The sequence below is a fragment of the Callorhinus ursinus genome, unplaced genomic scaffold, assembly GCF_003265705.2.
Source record: "Callorhinus ursinus isolate GAN/ISIS: 27379988/994484 unplaced genomic scaffold, GSC_fseal_2.0 scaffold62, whole genome shotgun sequence".
In the NCBI taxonomy this organism is placed as follows: Eukaryota; Metazoa; Chordata; class Mammalia; order Carnivora; family Otariidae; genus Callorhinus; species Callorhinus ursinus.
Genome location: NW_027397124.1, coordinates 4,991,603 through 5,006,889, shown reverse-complemented (window position 1 = coordinate 5,006,889; position 15,287 = coordinate 4,991,603). Strand labels below are relative to the sequence as shown.

At 40.7% G+C, this 15,287-nt stretch overlaps 1 protein-coding gene across 4 annotated transcripts in view; it reads right to left on the bottom strand.

Moving 5' to 3' along the window:
* Positions 1-9,468, bottom strand: part of ARHGAP12 (Rho GTPase activating protein 12) — a 115,875-nt gene extending 106,407 nt beyond the window's left edge. For all 4 annotated transcript variants that reach the window (XM_025885786.2, XM_025885787.2, XM_025885788.2 and 1 more), the window contains exon 1: positions 9,310-9,468. The gene's annotated coding sequence lies outside the window, so the exon portion shown is untranslated. The remainder of the gene's footprint in view (positions 1-9,309) is intronic.
* Between the last annotated feature and the right edge of the window lie 5,819 nt (positions 9,469-15,287).

Genomic DNA, 15,287 nt, shown 5'->3' with positions numbered 1-15,287 from the left:
TGGTCTTTATAAAACTTAATAGGATTTCTAATCCTCTAATAATTTACTCTAGAAGAAAAACTTCAATCTCTTCACAACCCATTCAGATATTCCTCCAAAACTATACACATTACCCTCTTAAAGAAAATCTTTGAAATAACTATTTACACTCAACTACTTTCAAATGTTTACCAAATCCTGTGCTTTAAAAAAAGATATAATCTGGGGCGCCTGGGTGGCTCAGTCATTAAGCACCTGCCTTCAGCTCAGGTCATGATCCCAGGGTCCTGCGATGGAGCCCTGGGATCATGACCTGAGCTGGGAAGCCTGCTTCTCCCTCTCCCACTCCTTCTGCTTGTGTTTCCTCTCTCACTGTGTCTCTGTCAAATAAATAAATAAAATCTTAAAAAATAAAAAAATTTAAAAAGACAATCTACAAAACAAAGGCAAATACAAGTGTAGTGATTATTAACATCTGGCTATTGCAAAGTTCTAGTCAGACATCAGTAACTTAAAAAAAATAAAAAACATATATTTTTTTTAAAGATTTTATTTATTTATTTGAGAGAGAGAGAGTGCACGAGAGGGGGTAGGGTCAGAGGGAGAAGCATATTCCCCACTGAGCAGGGAATCCGATGTGGGACTCGATCCCAGCACTGCAGGATCATGACCTGATCCGAAGGCAATCACTTAACCAACTGAGCCACCCAGGTGCCCCCCAAAAATATATTCTTTTTAATGCTTAAATGATGCCAACCTACTCCAAATTAACATTGTGATAAGAGTCACTATAGGCAAAGGACTTGAATAGATATTTTTCCAAAGATGAAACACAAATGGCCAATAAGCACAGGGAAAGATGCTCAACATCACTATCATTAAGGAAATGCAAATCAAAACTACAATATCATCACTTCATACCAATCAGGATGGTTACTGTAAAGAACAGAGAAAAACAACAACAACCAAAAAAAACCCTAAGTAAGTGTTGGTGAGGATGTGGAGAAATTGCCATTCTTGTTCACTGCTGATAGGAATGCAAAATGGTGCAGCCACTGGGGTAAATAATACAGTGGTTTTTCAAAATACCCAGCAATTCCACTTCTGGGTACACATCCAAAACACCACGAAGCAGGGACTCGAAAAGATATATGTACATCCATGTTAACAGCAGTACTAATCACAATAGCCAAAAGGTGAAAGCAAACCAAATGTCCATAAATAGATAAATGCCTAAACAAAATGTGGTATATACATACAATACTATTGCGTATATATTACAATAGTCACTGCAGACTACAATTTAAATCACCTTATACCTGTCTACCCAAAAAACACAAAAGTCACTAAAATCCTCACATAGCTTTTACAGATCCTCTTTCAAAGTAAATTTTAAAAGGCAAACATTCAAACTTTTAGAAAACTGAAAAGTAGCATTTATGTAGCAAACAAATGATGAACTACTACTATTACCACTACCAAGACCTCAGAGCTTTCTGTCCTCTACTGGAAAATAAAACACACCATGATTCTTAATTTTTATTCAAATTTAAATTATTTTACAAAACACTGAAAATCCAATAATGCAAGTTAAATCAAAACAAGATTATCACATACCTACCACAATAAAGTTATTTTTACAAAACAAAGACAATACAAAGTGCTGATACCAACAACTGGAACACTCATAGAGAGCTGATGGAAGTGCTAAAAACAGGGCAGCCAGTTCAGCAGTCTCCTATAAACATACATTTTCTGCAGACTGTATTCTGGGCCATGAGACAAATCTCAATAAACTTAAAAGGACTGAAATCACACCAAGGTATACTCTCTAACAACAGAATTTAAGTTATAAATTAACAAAACATAGCTTAAAACCCACAAATTTGTTGTAATCTAAACAACATACTAAGTAACTCAGAAGTAAGAGAAAAAATCAAACAGGAAATCTGAACTGAAATGTAAATGAAAACAAGACATCTCAAAATTTATGGGATGCAGCTAAAGTAGTGCTCAGAGAAAACTATCACTAAATGCCCATATTAGAAAAGAAAGGTCTCAAATCAGTGATGTACACTTCCACTCTAAGAAACTAGATGAAGAGCAAATTAAACCCCAAGTAAGCAGAAGAAAGGACATGATAAAGAGCAGAGAAGTCAATTAAAAAAAAAAAAAAAAAAAAACAGAAAAAATGTTAGATGAAATCAGAAGCTGGCTCTTAAAGATCAGTAATACTGATAACGCTCTAGTCAAACTGATCCAGAATAAAATGGGGAAAAAAAACACAAATTACCAATATCAGGAATGAGACAGGGGACACAACTACAGATCTAAAGACATCAAAAGGAAGATAATATTATGAACAACTTTAAGCCTGTAAATCTAACAACTTAGATGACCAAATTTCCTGAAAGACAAATTACCAGAACTTCAGAAGAAACAGATAACCTAAATAGCCCTATACCTACTAAATAAATCGGTCTTTAAAAATCTTTTAAGAACTTCCCAAGGGGCACCTGGGTGGCTCAGTTGGTTAGGCATCTGCCTTCGGCTCAGGTCATGGTCCCTGGGTCCTGGGATCAAGCCTTGCGTGGAAGTCAGTCTCCCTGCTCCCTCTCCCTCTGCTGTGTGCCCTGGGGGATGCACTCTCTCTCATGTCCTCTAATAAACAGAATCTTTAAAAATAAATAACAAATAACCCTCCCACGAAGTCCTGGCCCAGATGGCTTCAGTAGAGAATTTTACCAAAAATATAAGGAAGGTAATACCGATTCTACACAAAGCTTTTGAAGAAAACTGAAATAGAGGGAAAACATCCCAATTCATTCTATCAGGTCAGCAATATCCTCATACCAAAACCAGACAAAGACGTTATAAGAAAAACTAAAGACCTACATTCCTCATGAATATAGACACAAACTTAACTTCAACAAAGGACTCACATTTAAATATACAGAGAACTGTACAAGTCAATAAGACAACCCAATAAAAAATGGGCAAAAGATATAAACACTTATCCAAAGATCTATAGATGGTAAATAAGCCCATGAGAACATGCCCAACATCTTTAGTCATTAGGGAAATGCAAATTAAAACCATAAAGAAATAACACATCCACTAGAATGACTAATATTCATACACCAGTGTTTTCTAGAATGTGGAGCAATTAAAACTCACACACACTGCTGGTGGACATGTAAAATGGTAAAACCACTTTGGAAAAAGTTTGGCAGGTTCTTAAAATTTTAAATATACATCTACCATAGGACCCAGGGAAGCTACCCCTAGGTATTTACCCAAGAGAAATGAAAGCATGTATCCACACAAAGACCTGTAGGTGAATGTTCACAGCAGCTTTATTTCTAATAGCCCCAAATTGAATACAATCCAAATGGCCATCAAGAGGTGAATGGATAAATTGCCGTATATCCACACAATAGGGTATCACTCAGCAACAAAAAGGAATTAACTACTAATACACACAACAAACTGGAAATCTCACAATAATTTTGCTGAGTGGAAAAAAAAATCCAGACAAGAAAGTGCATACTATATGGTTCCATCTACATACAATTCTAGAAAATGCAAACAAATCTATAGTGCCAGAAAGCAAGTCAATATTGACCAGAAAACAAGGTAATGAATTACCCTTGGGTTCAAGGAAACTTGGGGGGTGAGAGGGGAGTTAGATACATTCCTTATAATGGTGATGGTTTCACAGGTATATACATATATATCAAAGGTCATCAAATTACATATTTAAAATATATGCAGATTATACAGCAATTATACCTAATACTGTTTTTTAAAAAACCCTGATGTAAATTCAAAGCACCAACTATCACTCCCCACACACACATTAGAATGGCTTTAAGTATATATAAAGGATATTTCATACAGTAAGGATACCAGCAACTGGAATTCTCGTTCACTGCTGGTGGGAATGCAGAATGGTAAAGCCACTTTGGAAAACATTTTGGCAGTTTCTTTTTTTTTTTTTTTAAAGATTTTATTTATTTATTTGAGAGAGAGAGAATGGGAGACAGCACGAGAGGGAAGAGGGTCAGAGGGAGAAGCAGACTCCCCGCTGAGCAGGGAGCCCGATGCGGGACTCGATCCCGGGACTCCAGGATCATGACCTGAGCCGAAGGCAGTCGCTTAACCGACTGAGCCACCCAGGCGCCCTTGGCAGTTTCTTATAAAGTTATTAAGCATGCATTTACCATATGACCTAGCCATTGCTTTTCAATACCTCTAGGTATTTACCCAAGAAAAATGAAAGCATAAGTCCATGCAAAAGCCTTATATAAACATTCATAACACCTTTATTAAGTGCCAGAATTAAGTGCCAGAAACTGGAAACAACTCAAAGGCCTATCAACTAATGAATGCCTAAACGAATTGTACATCCATCTGTAAAACAGTAAAGAATACAAACCTTAAGAGATCCTGGGAAAGGGTTGGAGGGGGAGCAGAAGGGGATGGACAAAATGGGTGAAAGAGACTTGGAGATACAAGCTTCCAGTTATGGAATGAATAGGTCATGGGAATAAAAGACACAGCATAAGGCATATAGTCAATAATACTGCAATAGTGTTGTACGGTGACAGATGGTAGCTACACTTGTGGGGAGCACAGCATAAGGAATAGAGAATGTTGAAATGCTGTTGTACACCTGAAACTAATGTAACTGTGTGTTAATTATACTAAAAAAATTTTTTTAAGAGAGATCCTTGTGAGAATGGAGAGAGAAAATGTGAAAAAGTACTTAGTAAACTATAAAGCATGACACAGAGCTTCACATTAATCACTGCTTACTAAAGGAAGTAAAGTGGTGATAGGAAGGTACCCACAAATCATACAGTATGAGCCTTCTATATCTGGCTTGTTTCACTTAGAACAACACTTTTGAGATTCATCCATGTTGTTGTATGTATCTGTAGTTCACTCCTTTCTATTGTCGAGTGTTACTGTATATTAGTGCACACATATTCTATCTCAATAAAACTGATTTTTTGAAAAAACCGGTAACATATAGTAAAATATTGGAATTTTCAGCAAACTTTTAAAGATACCACTCTAACTGCAAAATGTATTCTAAATTCTTCTGTGGCACAGAACTCAGGGTTAGAGGCCTGTTACAATATTACAATTTGCCATTTTTTGGTGCTCAGACTCTGAGTACATTAACTTACCTGTAAAACAATACAAATCTCAAAAGATTCTTGTGAGAATGGAAAAGAGGAAAAGTATTCTGTAAACTATAAGGCGTGATACAAAGTATCCACACTAATCACTGCTTACTCAAAAAAAGCAAGAGTTTCGGAGGCGCCTGGGTGGACAAGTCGGTTAGCGTCCAACTCTTGGTTTCAGCTCAGGTCATGATTTCAGGGCTGTAAGATTGAGCCCCGCGACGGGCTCCACACTCAGCGCAGAGTCCGCTTCAGGCTCTCTCTCTCCCTCTGCCCCTCCCCGGTGCATGCGTGCTTGCTCTCTCTCCTTCTCCCTCTAAAATAAATAAATCTTTAAAAAAAAAAGTTGTGACTAGAAAAATACTGACAAATTAACTGATGGCTTATAAAATCAGTCCCTCCTCAAACACACGTGCCTCTTCCTCCTCCTAGCTATGTGATCTAAGACAAGTCACTTAACCTCTCTGAGCCTCATTTTCTCCCATCTGTAAAATGGAGCTTATTAACAGTAGATACCACATACTGAAATGAGTAAATATGTGTAAAGCACTTGGTATAATGCTTTACAGATTTTAGCTCTTCTAACAAAATACTATTATTTTTACCCTACCAAACCTAAACCTAGCAGCCATCCTACCCGTCCAAGGTGCAATAGTGTAGGTTGTATCAGTAATCTAGAGCAGGGCTTCTCAAACTTTCAGTGAGCAGAATCACCTGGAGAGCTTCTCTAAAAAAAACAAAACTTTTTTAGATGAGTTCTAGATTTAAAGAATTATTGCAAAGATAGCACAGAGAGTTCCCATAGATCCTATATACCGTTCCTCCTACCATTAACATCTGATGTTAGTATGGTACGTTTGTCATATTCCGTGAACCAATACTGATACATAGTAACAGCCATGCTCTATTCAGACTTCCTTAGTTTTCCCCTAATGGACTTCTTCTGTTCTAGAATCCCATCCAGAATACCACATATATAGTCATATCCTGCAGTTTTTAACACACAAGTTACTGAAACCCAAACATTCCTAATGAGAGCAGTATGAGGTGGGGCCCAAAAATTTGCATTTCTAACAAGTTCCCAAAGGATGCTGGTGGGGCCAATCTAAAAATACACGGAGAACAGCTCTGGTCTAGATTCTAGACTCCAGAAGTGATGTTCAACACAGTGGCCACTAGCCAAATGTGGCTACTGAGCATTTTAAGTGTGGCTAATCTAAACTGAGATGCCCTGTATATGTAAAATACACTGAAGATTTGAAGACTTAGTCTGAATAAAAGAATCATGCTGATTACATGATGAGATGATAAAAAAAATTTATTTTACTTGGGTTTTTCTCCCCCATTTTTACTTTTTACCATGTGAGTACTAAAAAGCTTTAAAATCACACAGGTGAGGGGCACCTGGCTGGCTCAGTCAGAGGAGCATGCAACTCTTGATCTCTGGGTCGAGTTTGAGACCCATGTTGGGTGGAGAGATTACTTAAATAAAAATAAAATAAGGTTACACAGGTGACTGGCACTGTACTTCTACTGGATTGCAGTAGTTTGTGGTCTGGGCAGTAGAGCAGCAGCAAGGGTATCACCTGGGGGCTTCTTAGAAGTTCAGGTGATTCCCATACACATTAAAGTTCGAGAAGCACTAATTATCAACAGGGGAGGGATACTTAGACACGTCAGAATTTGGCAGTTTGGTTCAAATAAAAAACTAATCAACTGCAAACTGAACTGCAAGATATGTTAGGTCAATAAAAGTAATAGGGAAATGGCCGAATCATAGCAAAGTCATCCACAACTGAGGATGTGGCATAATTAGACCACTTAACAGTTGAAGAAAAGAAAAACCACATAGATAGTGGCCCAATGGGTTCCTCAAAAGAGGGTAATTTGAAAAGCATGATTTGAAATACAATGATGCTATGTGATACCATCATACTTTTTCATGTCTGATTCATTCCACAAAACCGTGCATATTTGCAATTAAAACTAAAAATGTTAAATATAAGATTAAGGTTTACTTTCTCTTTTCTCTCCCACTACTAGAAAACTGTAATGTCCATTTTGGGCAGATTCACCTTAAGTTACCTTTTCTTAGTACCAATTTTCTCAGGTAAGCAAAATACTGGTTGTGCCACATAAGGATTTTACACATCACTATGTTCACTGTTTCATTTCAGTCAATTTAAAATTTATTACCCTATTACTCTCAGGAATGTCAACTGCACAACTTCAAGTACATAAATTTGTAAAGCCCATGGTCTATCCATCTATTTTAAAAAAGCACCAGAGACTTCATAATTAATGAAATAAAAACCAAATGATTAACTACAAATAATAAGCTGTTTTTCTATAGCATTTATAGTACAAGTTTTCACTTGTGCCTCACAACTGGTAAAGTAAAAAAAAAAACACTTAAAGATATATATTTACTATATATAGATAACTAATCTTTATGAATGGCATATTAAGAATCAATGAGTTAGCAACCTTTTCCAACTTTTATGGCTGATAAAGTAAAAGAAAAACCTATCAACAAATCCTGGGCATACACACACACACACACACACACACACACACATACATATAATCTGTTTCATTACAGTTAATTTTTTCCCCAAGAAGAAACACCTGCAGAGCTACATGGAACCATAGGTCACACATATGCGTCCAGGTTGTCTGGCTCTTCAGGGTGCATGGCTCAAGGTTAAGTCTTCAGATCCTACTTTTAGGCACGGCTCTGGGCTCTCAAATCCCTTTTCTGAAACATTTTCAAGGCATTTCAAGACAAAGGAAAAGAGAAAATTACTAGCACCAGCAGCCGGAATGTCTACTCAGACAAGAAAAGGTACAGAAAGATGACCCATTCTTGTAACACACCTTCCTATAGATCAGGTAAGGAACACTGGATCTAGGATCTAGGAACACAGCTCTAGGCCATCGTTTCCCAAGTTTTCAGTACAAAACAGGCATGGCTAGGGGCTAGATACTTTTTAACAACCTTCCACTCCAACAGTCTTCCGAGGTCTCACCTTCGGAAGTGTGGCAGAATCTGACCCAGAAGCCGAGTGACTCCTCACTTGATGCGCCTTCCTCCACATTTCCTTCCCTTTGGAATATGTGCATAAATATTCGATAAAAGCTGCTCTCGTGTGTCATAATTAGCCATAAAACAATTCTAGTGTTAGCTGCCTTAACCCATCATAAACACTTCACTTGGAATGACATTAGAACCTTCCTAAAGATATGCTTTTAAGCATTTCGCTTTAACCTTTGCAAATGCATTTATAACTGCTGCTGGGTCGAAGGAAAACATCACAAGCCTCTGAAACTGAAGGCCGTGCGTTTTTCTGTAATGATGACCCTGCAGACATTTCTTCTCGGAGAGTCTGCAGTAACTTAAGATACAACACGTAAAGGACAGCCATTCTTGGAGGACAATCTACGCTGAAATGGGAGGAGGGCAGCACGCTTGTAAAGAGTATTTTTTTTTTTAATTCAAGGATTTTGAGGAGATTGCTCCCTGAAGAGCTAGAGTAGCAAGTGTCCGTTCAACAGGGGCGGGGCACCTCTAAACACTGCAGAGACTAAAGTACCAGTTTAAGGTCAGCAGTGCTCGAGGGGAGGCCCCAGGTGGGCTCCCGGGGGGGGGCGGAGGTTTGCACACCCCACAGCAGTCTGAGAGCGGGCACACGCAGCTGCAGAAGGCGAGGAAAGAGGGCGGCACCAGCCAGCCTGCCTTTTACACACACACACACACACACACACACACACACACAAACACCGACGCCCTCCTTCCTAGGGGCGGGGCGGGCGGGCGCTGCCCTCACACAGGAAGTCAGGAAACCCGGGGGGCAGAGGAGCCACAACTTCGAGCCATTTAAACCCTCTCGCCCACGTCAGCCAATGGGCTGGCAAAGACTCCCCTTCCCCCCGCGCCCACCCTGCACCCTGCGCCCCGACCCCTCCCGCGCAGCTCCCGGCCGCACCTCGCGCGTACCTCGGCGCCGACGCGCCTCCCGCACACACCTCCCCCTAACTCCGCCGCCCTCGGCGGGCACGGCCCCGGCCGCGGACGCCTTTGTGCAGCACCTCCCCAACCTGCCCTCGGTCCACGGGGACCCGCGTCCCGCCACCTTACCGAGAGCACGGCGGCCTCCAGGAGGCAGCTCCCTCTTGTACTAACACGGGGTCTGCGGGACGCCGAGGCGAGCCTGAAAGGCGCTCACACCGCGGCGGCCGCGGCCGGCCGGTCCCCGCAGGCTGGTCTCCGAGGGAGGGTAAGTTCCAGGGCACGTCGGAGCGCGCCGGCGCGGGGGCGGGGCGGGGCTGGCTGCTCACGTGATGGTGGGGGGGGGCGGGACGAAGTTCACGTGATGACCCGGGCGGGCGCGGGGTGAATCAGCGGAGGCGGATCCGGGAGAAGGAGGGGGCGGGGGGACGTGGAGGGACTGGATGAGGGATTCGGGCTGGCGAGGTTGCTGCCCGCCAAGTGGGCGTAAGCAGTTTGTAAACATGAAGTGGGAAGCGTGGAGAGAAAACGCTGGGGAGATAACGAGGGAAGGGCGAACGGGAAACGGACGGAGCAGTAGGGTGACAGGAACGGAGCCCAGGGAAGGAGGGGCGGTGGGCCTTGCCCTTTCCTTTTCTTGGCCCACTGGCCTGCTGGGAGCTGCTGCCAGACGTAGGTCAGTCGTTCACGGCCCTGGAAATCCCGCGGGGAGACTCGGAAAAAGTGCCACACGCCACTTCAAGGGGACGAAATGGAACTCTGGAGACTCTGAGTCCATTTACTGGGGCCATGCCGAGCTGTCCTGCGCCGGGGCCACCAGGGCAGATTGCTTGACCAGCTGTGCACACTCAGGGCTGACGAAGGCCCTGGGGAACCCAGGAGCGGCCGCTCCGTGATCTTGCTGCTCCAAAGCAGCATAACCACTCATTAAGCTGCCCACGGGGCCTGCTGTGTGTAAGCCCCAGGGCCACAGTGTCATTGGCCAAAGTCATCACAGTCTGCAGTGTTTGCAGTTTGGCAGCACAGAATCCACAAGTCAGAGGCATTAAAGGTTTCTCACGTGAGGGTGATCCTGTGGCAGCAGTGGTACTGGACTGGGGATCTGGAAAAGATACCTAGCTTCTGCCTTTGTGACTTCTCAACCTCAGCTGTCAAAGGAGTGTGTTGACTGAACCAAAAAGCTCCTCCTTCTAGCCCTAAATTTAATGACTGTGAGGAAAACTAACTCATAAGTATTAGGTCATAAGAAACCAGTCATTCAGTAACCAATTGTTGAGTCTGCCTATTATGGTGCCGAATGAAATTTTAATGATACCAGAATTTTAAAAAATTAAAAATTAAAAAAAAAAGGGGTATGGTTGGGGAGCCACTCTCTGGAATTGGCCCCTTTCTGTTCTTCACCTCATACTTAAAGATGCCCCCATTGTCTGGTGTCCTTCTCATAGCTGAGCTCCCTGTTGTTTTTTAATGGCTGCAAAGAACCCCTGGGATACTGGCAAGATTTTAAGAGCTGTAGTTTTTGTAGTGGGCAGCGCTAAAGTTTAAAATATTTTCCTTTTAAAAAGGAAAGATACTTTAAAAAAGAAAAAAGCCTGAGACCATACTGTCTCTATCATTGCGCTTGCTACCACCCTTCCCTTGGTACCGATGGTTTTTTCTGTCTTCCTCAGTTTCTAACATGTTCCCTTTTCTATGCCCTTGTTCAGCATACGGAGTATTGCTGCTGTATGCTTCTGAAACTATTTGCCATAGAATTTCTCGTGATCTCTTTCTAGAACCAAAACAAGGAACGACTGTGAAAAGTAAACTGTGCCCTGACGGGAATGTGCTGATAACTTTATCTTCCCTACTCCCCAAACCTGAACTGGGCACCCTTGGTTTCAGCAAGAGAGAGAACTGAACAGTTTGCGTATACTTGCTGATCTGCGTGTAACCCTACTTCCTATTTCACAACATAATCTCAGATGATTCCACAATGCCCACAGTATGCTGATCACTACCAACAGCAGATGGAGTCAGAATAAAAGAGCTCTCACCCAAGTGTGTTGTTTGAAAAGGACCTGATGGAGAGCTATGAAATCATTTGCAACACTGCCTCTAGTTGGTTTTTAAATAACACCAGTAGCATATGTCTGGCGCCTGTGCTCAGGATCTCAACAGATCATTTTCAGGATATTGACATTTAACTGGCTTCTAATGAGGTAGCATAGAGTTCCAAGGTGTGGAATTCAAATGTAAGCTCCACAAAGGCAGAGGTTTGAGTTTAATTTGTGTGTATTTATGTATGTATGTGTGTGTCTCCAAAGCGCCTAAAAGCACAATAAATTTCCATTGAATGCATTTTTGAGTGAAAACATACTCTGTAAATTGCTGGATATGCCCTGCTTTCTAACTCTTTAATAGGTAACCCACTTTTCATTGTGTATTTCTAAATGAAAAGGCATAAAATTATGTTTGGCATCCCTGCTTTGGCTAGGCTCTAGAGGAACAGAAATTTGGCAGTACCTATCAAAATTACAAATGCGTACATATTCTGAATTTACTTCTAGGGATTTATCCTCCAGATGTATTTCCACACATGAGAAATGATAAGGTATATCTTATAGTATTGTTGAGAATAGCAAATGATTGGAAATAACCTAAATGTCCATCCTCAGGACCACTAGTTAAATTATGATAAATCCATACATTCAAAAGTGGCTGTTAACAAAAGGAGACACAGATCTTTATGTTTTAATATTACAATCTCCAGAATTTTTTGTTAAAGAGAAAATGTTGCAGAATAATATATTGGCTTGTATATGCATTAAACTAGGACAAACTGTTGAGGCATAAGAAATCTGTGGATGGAGGTCATGGGAAAGACCCTTCATTGTATTCGTATCTAAAGTTTTTGATATTCAAACCATGAGTGCTTTATCTATTCCAAAAAGTTAAATAAAATATTTAATTTAATTTTTTTCTGGTATCTTTATTTTGTTATTAAAACATTCAGGCTTCACCTATTTTATCAAAGTTTACCTGATCAGAAGTATATCAGGTAAACTAGTACATACATCAGGTAAACTTCTTAAAAATTCAGTTAATTTCTTAATTTTTGTTAAGTTCCGATTGAACAATAACTAGTCCTTTCTGAAATAATTTAAGATCCAGGTCCTGCACTTAGTTTGAAGCTTGGTATACACAATGTCAAATATATGTACATTTTTGAAAGTACTTTATTTTTCTTGAAGTAGAGCCTGACTTGAGCAAGTTTTAATGACTTGGATCCTCTGATTTAAGTAATAAAACTAGAATTTCATGGACCCTTTGTTCACTCCTAATTAAGGTCAAGAAAAATATATTTGGGATAAAACACTGAAGGCATGTGTTTCTGTGTCTGTTAACTCGCCCTCCTATTTTCAATAGGTCACCCAGAAGCCCTGGAGAGTATTTTGTCTATGTTTCAGCATTTTATTTTATTTTATTTTATTTTATTTTATTTATTTCTAGGCTTAATTTCCAGAAATTTCTAAGGGAATTATAATCATAGACTACAGTAGCATTCAAATTTACATAACATCATCTCCTTAAGGATTTTAAAGGCTTTGTAAATATTTTCTTCTGAAATCTCAGTTTTCACAACATATTTACATGATCAGTGTTTTTAGACTCTTGTTAAAGACAAATGCAAGCATAAATAATTAGGACTAAAGGGCGAATTGACACCTGGAAATTTTTCCAAAATTGTATAGCCAGGGCTGCCTGACACTAGAAAATTAGTAACGGGTTTAAAAGTTAAGCTATGTAGGGCGCCTGGGTGGCTCACTCATTAAGCACTCAGGTCGTGATCCCAGGGTCCTGGGATCGAGCCCGGCATCGAGCCCCGCATCGAGCCCCGCATCGGGCTCCCGGCTCCGCGGGAAGCCTGCTTCTCCCTCTCCCAACCCCCCTGCTTGTGTTCCCTCTCTTGCTGTGTCTCTCACTGTCAAATAAATAAAATCTTTAAAAAAAAAAAAAGTTAAGCTATGTAACCAGCCAATCAATTAATAAAAGATATATTTTAATTTTAATTTTAATTTATTTTAATCAATAATTAAAGATATATTTTAATTTCTTCTCTTATATCCTTTAAATTAAATATGAACTCATTTAAGCTTTATATATAACTCAAATATAGGCACTAAGAAATAACCCTAAAATTAATACAAATCGATGATCAATAACTCATTATTTAAGTCTATTTACAGCACATGAAAAACCTTTGGTACTTGTCACAAGTAAGCAGTAGTACAATGTTTCAACGTAAAACACAGCTAAAACAGAAATAATATTTCTTGATTTAAAAATGAAGATACTTCCCTAACTTTCAGAACAAGGCAAAGATGTCTGCTTTCACCACTCCTACTCAACATTGTACTGGTGGTTCGACCAAGTATCTGGCAATAACTAAATTTGTAGATAAAACTCTATGTACACTTATATAATTTGGTACAGTAGCTAAGACACACAAACAAATCACATTACTAAAATCCATATGCTTGGACGGGAGGATTAAACAAAATAAAAGCACCTACCCCAAACCTGGCATTTGGTAGGTGGTCAGCAAATGATAAACTTGAAGTTCTGTGGAGTTTTTCAACACTTCGTGAAAGAGTAATTTGTTATTAAGTAGTGGAAGATGGATCTTTACAGGTTTATACAAGCAAGGGATGAAAATAGACTTCTGTCTGGGGTGCCTGGGTGGCTCAGTTAGTTAAGCGCCTGACTCTTGGTTTCGGGGCTCAGGTCGTGATCTCATGGGTCCTGAGATGGAGTCCGGAACCCGCATCAGGCTCCCTGCTCAGCGACAGTCCGCTTGGGATTCTTTCCCTCTCCCTCCCCCTCTGCTCATCTCCCACTTGCACTCTCTCTCTCTTCCTCTCTCTCCCATCAATCAATCAATCAATCAATCAATCATTTAGAAAAGACAATATATTTCTTTCTTAGTTTGGGTTCCTCCAGAAGCTGACCTTGAGGCAAGGATTAAAGTGCAGAAAGTGTATTTGGGAGATGGTGGAGGAACCATGAGAGTGAGGGAAGGAGACAGGGAAGAGGGCAATTAATAAAGGCTGCCTGTGATGGGCAGTTGGAGGTTAACCCTACCAGGGAGATTCTGGGAGCAGAGCAAGAATAACGTCTCTTCTATTTTCAAATAAAACTGATAGCAGCCCTAAGATCAAATACAAATTGAGTTTGTGAGATTTTCTAAAGATATGTGCAAGATGGAACCAGCCATCATAATCCTATCTTCCTAAAGATACTGGATGAACCCTCCACCTCCACAGTAGCAGGGGCCTACGCTACTTTCAGGTGAGCATGTGAAATTTGCATTGCTTGCAGTGTACGTACTACCAATTCACTCTTATAATTGTGTATAATATTGGTTTGCGGAGTCAATCCTGGAGAATTTTCTCTGTTCCACACTTAGGAAGAAACATTTGCTTTTGTGTGGCCAGAATTATGTTAAAAATATTAGAACATTAAAATGCATGTTGTCATCTCTATTGCTACATAAAGTATAACCTTATCTTTTTCCAGAATCAATCCAAATGTGATGCTGTGACTACAAAACTCTAAGTCAGATCAGCTATAAATCAGATACCTTAACCACTATCCCCAGATTCATTCTCTCCCCTTCTCTGTCCTGCTTTATGCCCTGGAGGCCAATCCCTTGGAATTGTATCCAAACCAGGCTCCCTTTCCCTGTTGGTTTTGGGTTGGGAAGCACTGACAAAAGATAGAAGATGGAAAGAGAGGACGGTCTGGTGTTTATCCCACCCCCCCCATTCCCTGTCTTGCCGAGGTTCTGGGGCTAAGGTAGCTGCTCACCTCCACGAATGCGGCTCCCTTCAGGCAGCTCTTCTCTCATGGTTCCTGCTCTCTCCAGGTCTGGGAACATTGACTGGTCTTTCCTGTCACACCTAGAGGTCAGGATGGTGGGAATGACTCCTGGCTGTACTATTCTCTGAGTGCCTCCCCACCCTCTTGTTGGCTCCTTTAACCCTACCCACACCTCTGTGAATAGTCCCATCATTAAATTTGCTTCCACTACATTCATTTAAGTGCACCTTTTCCTGATACATCCC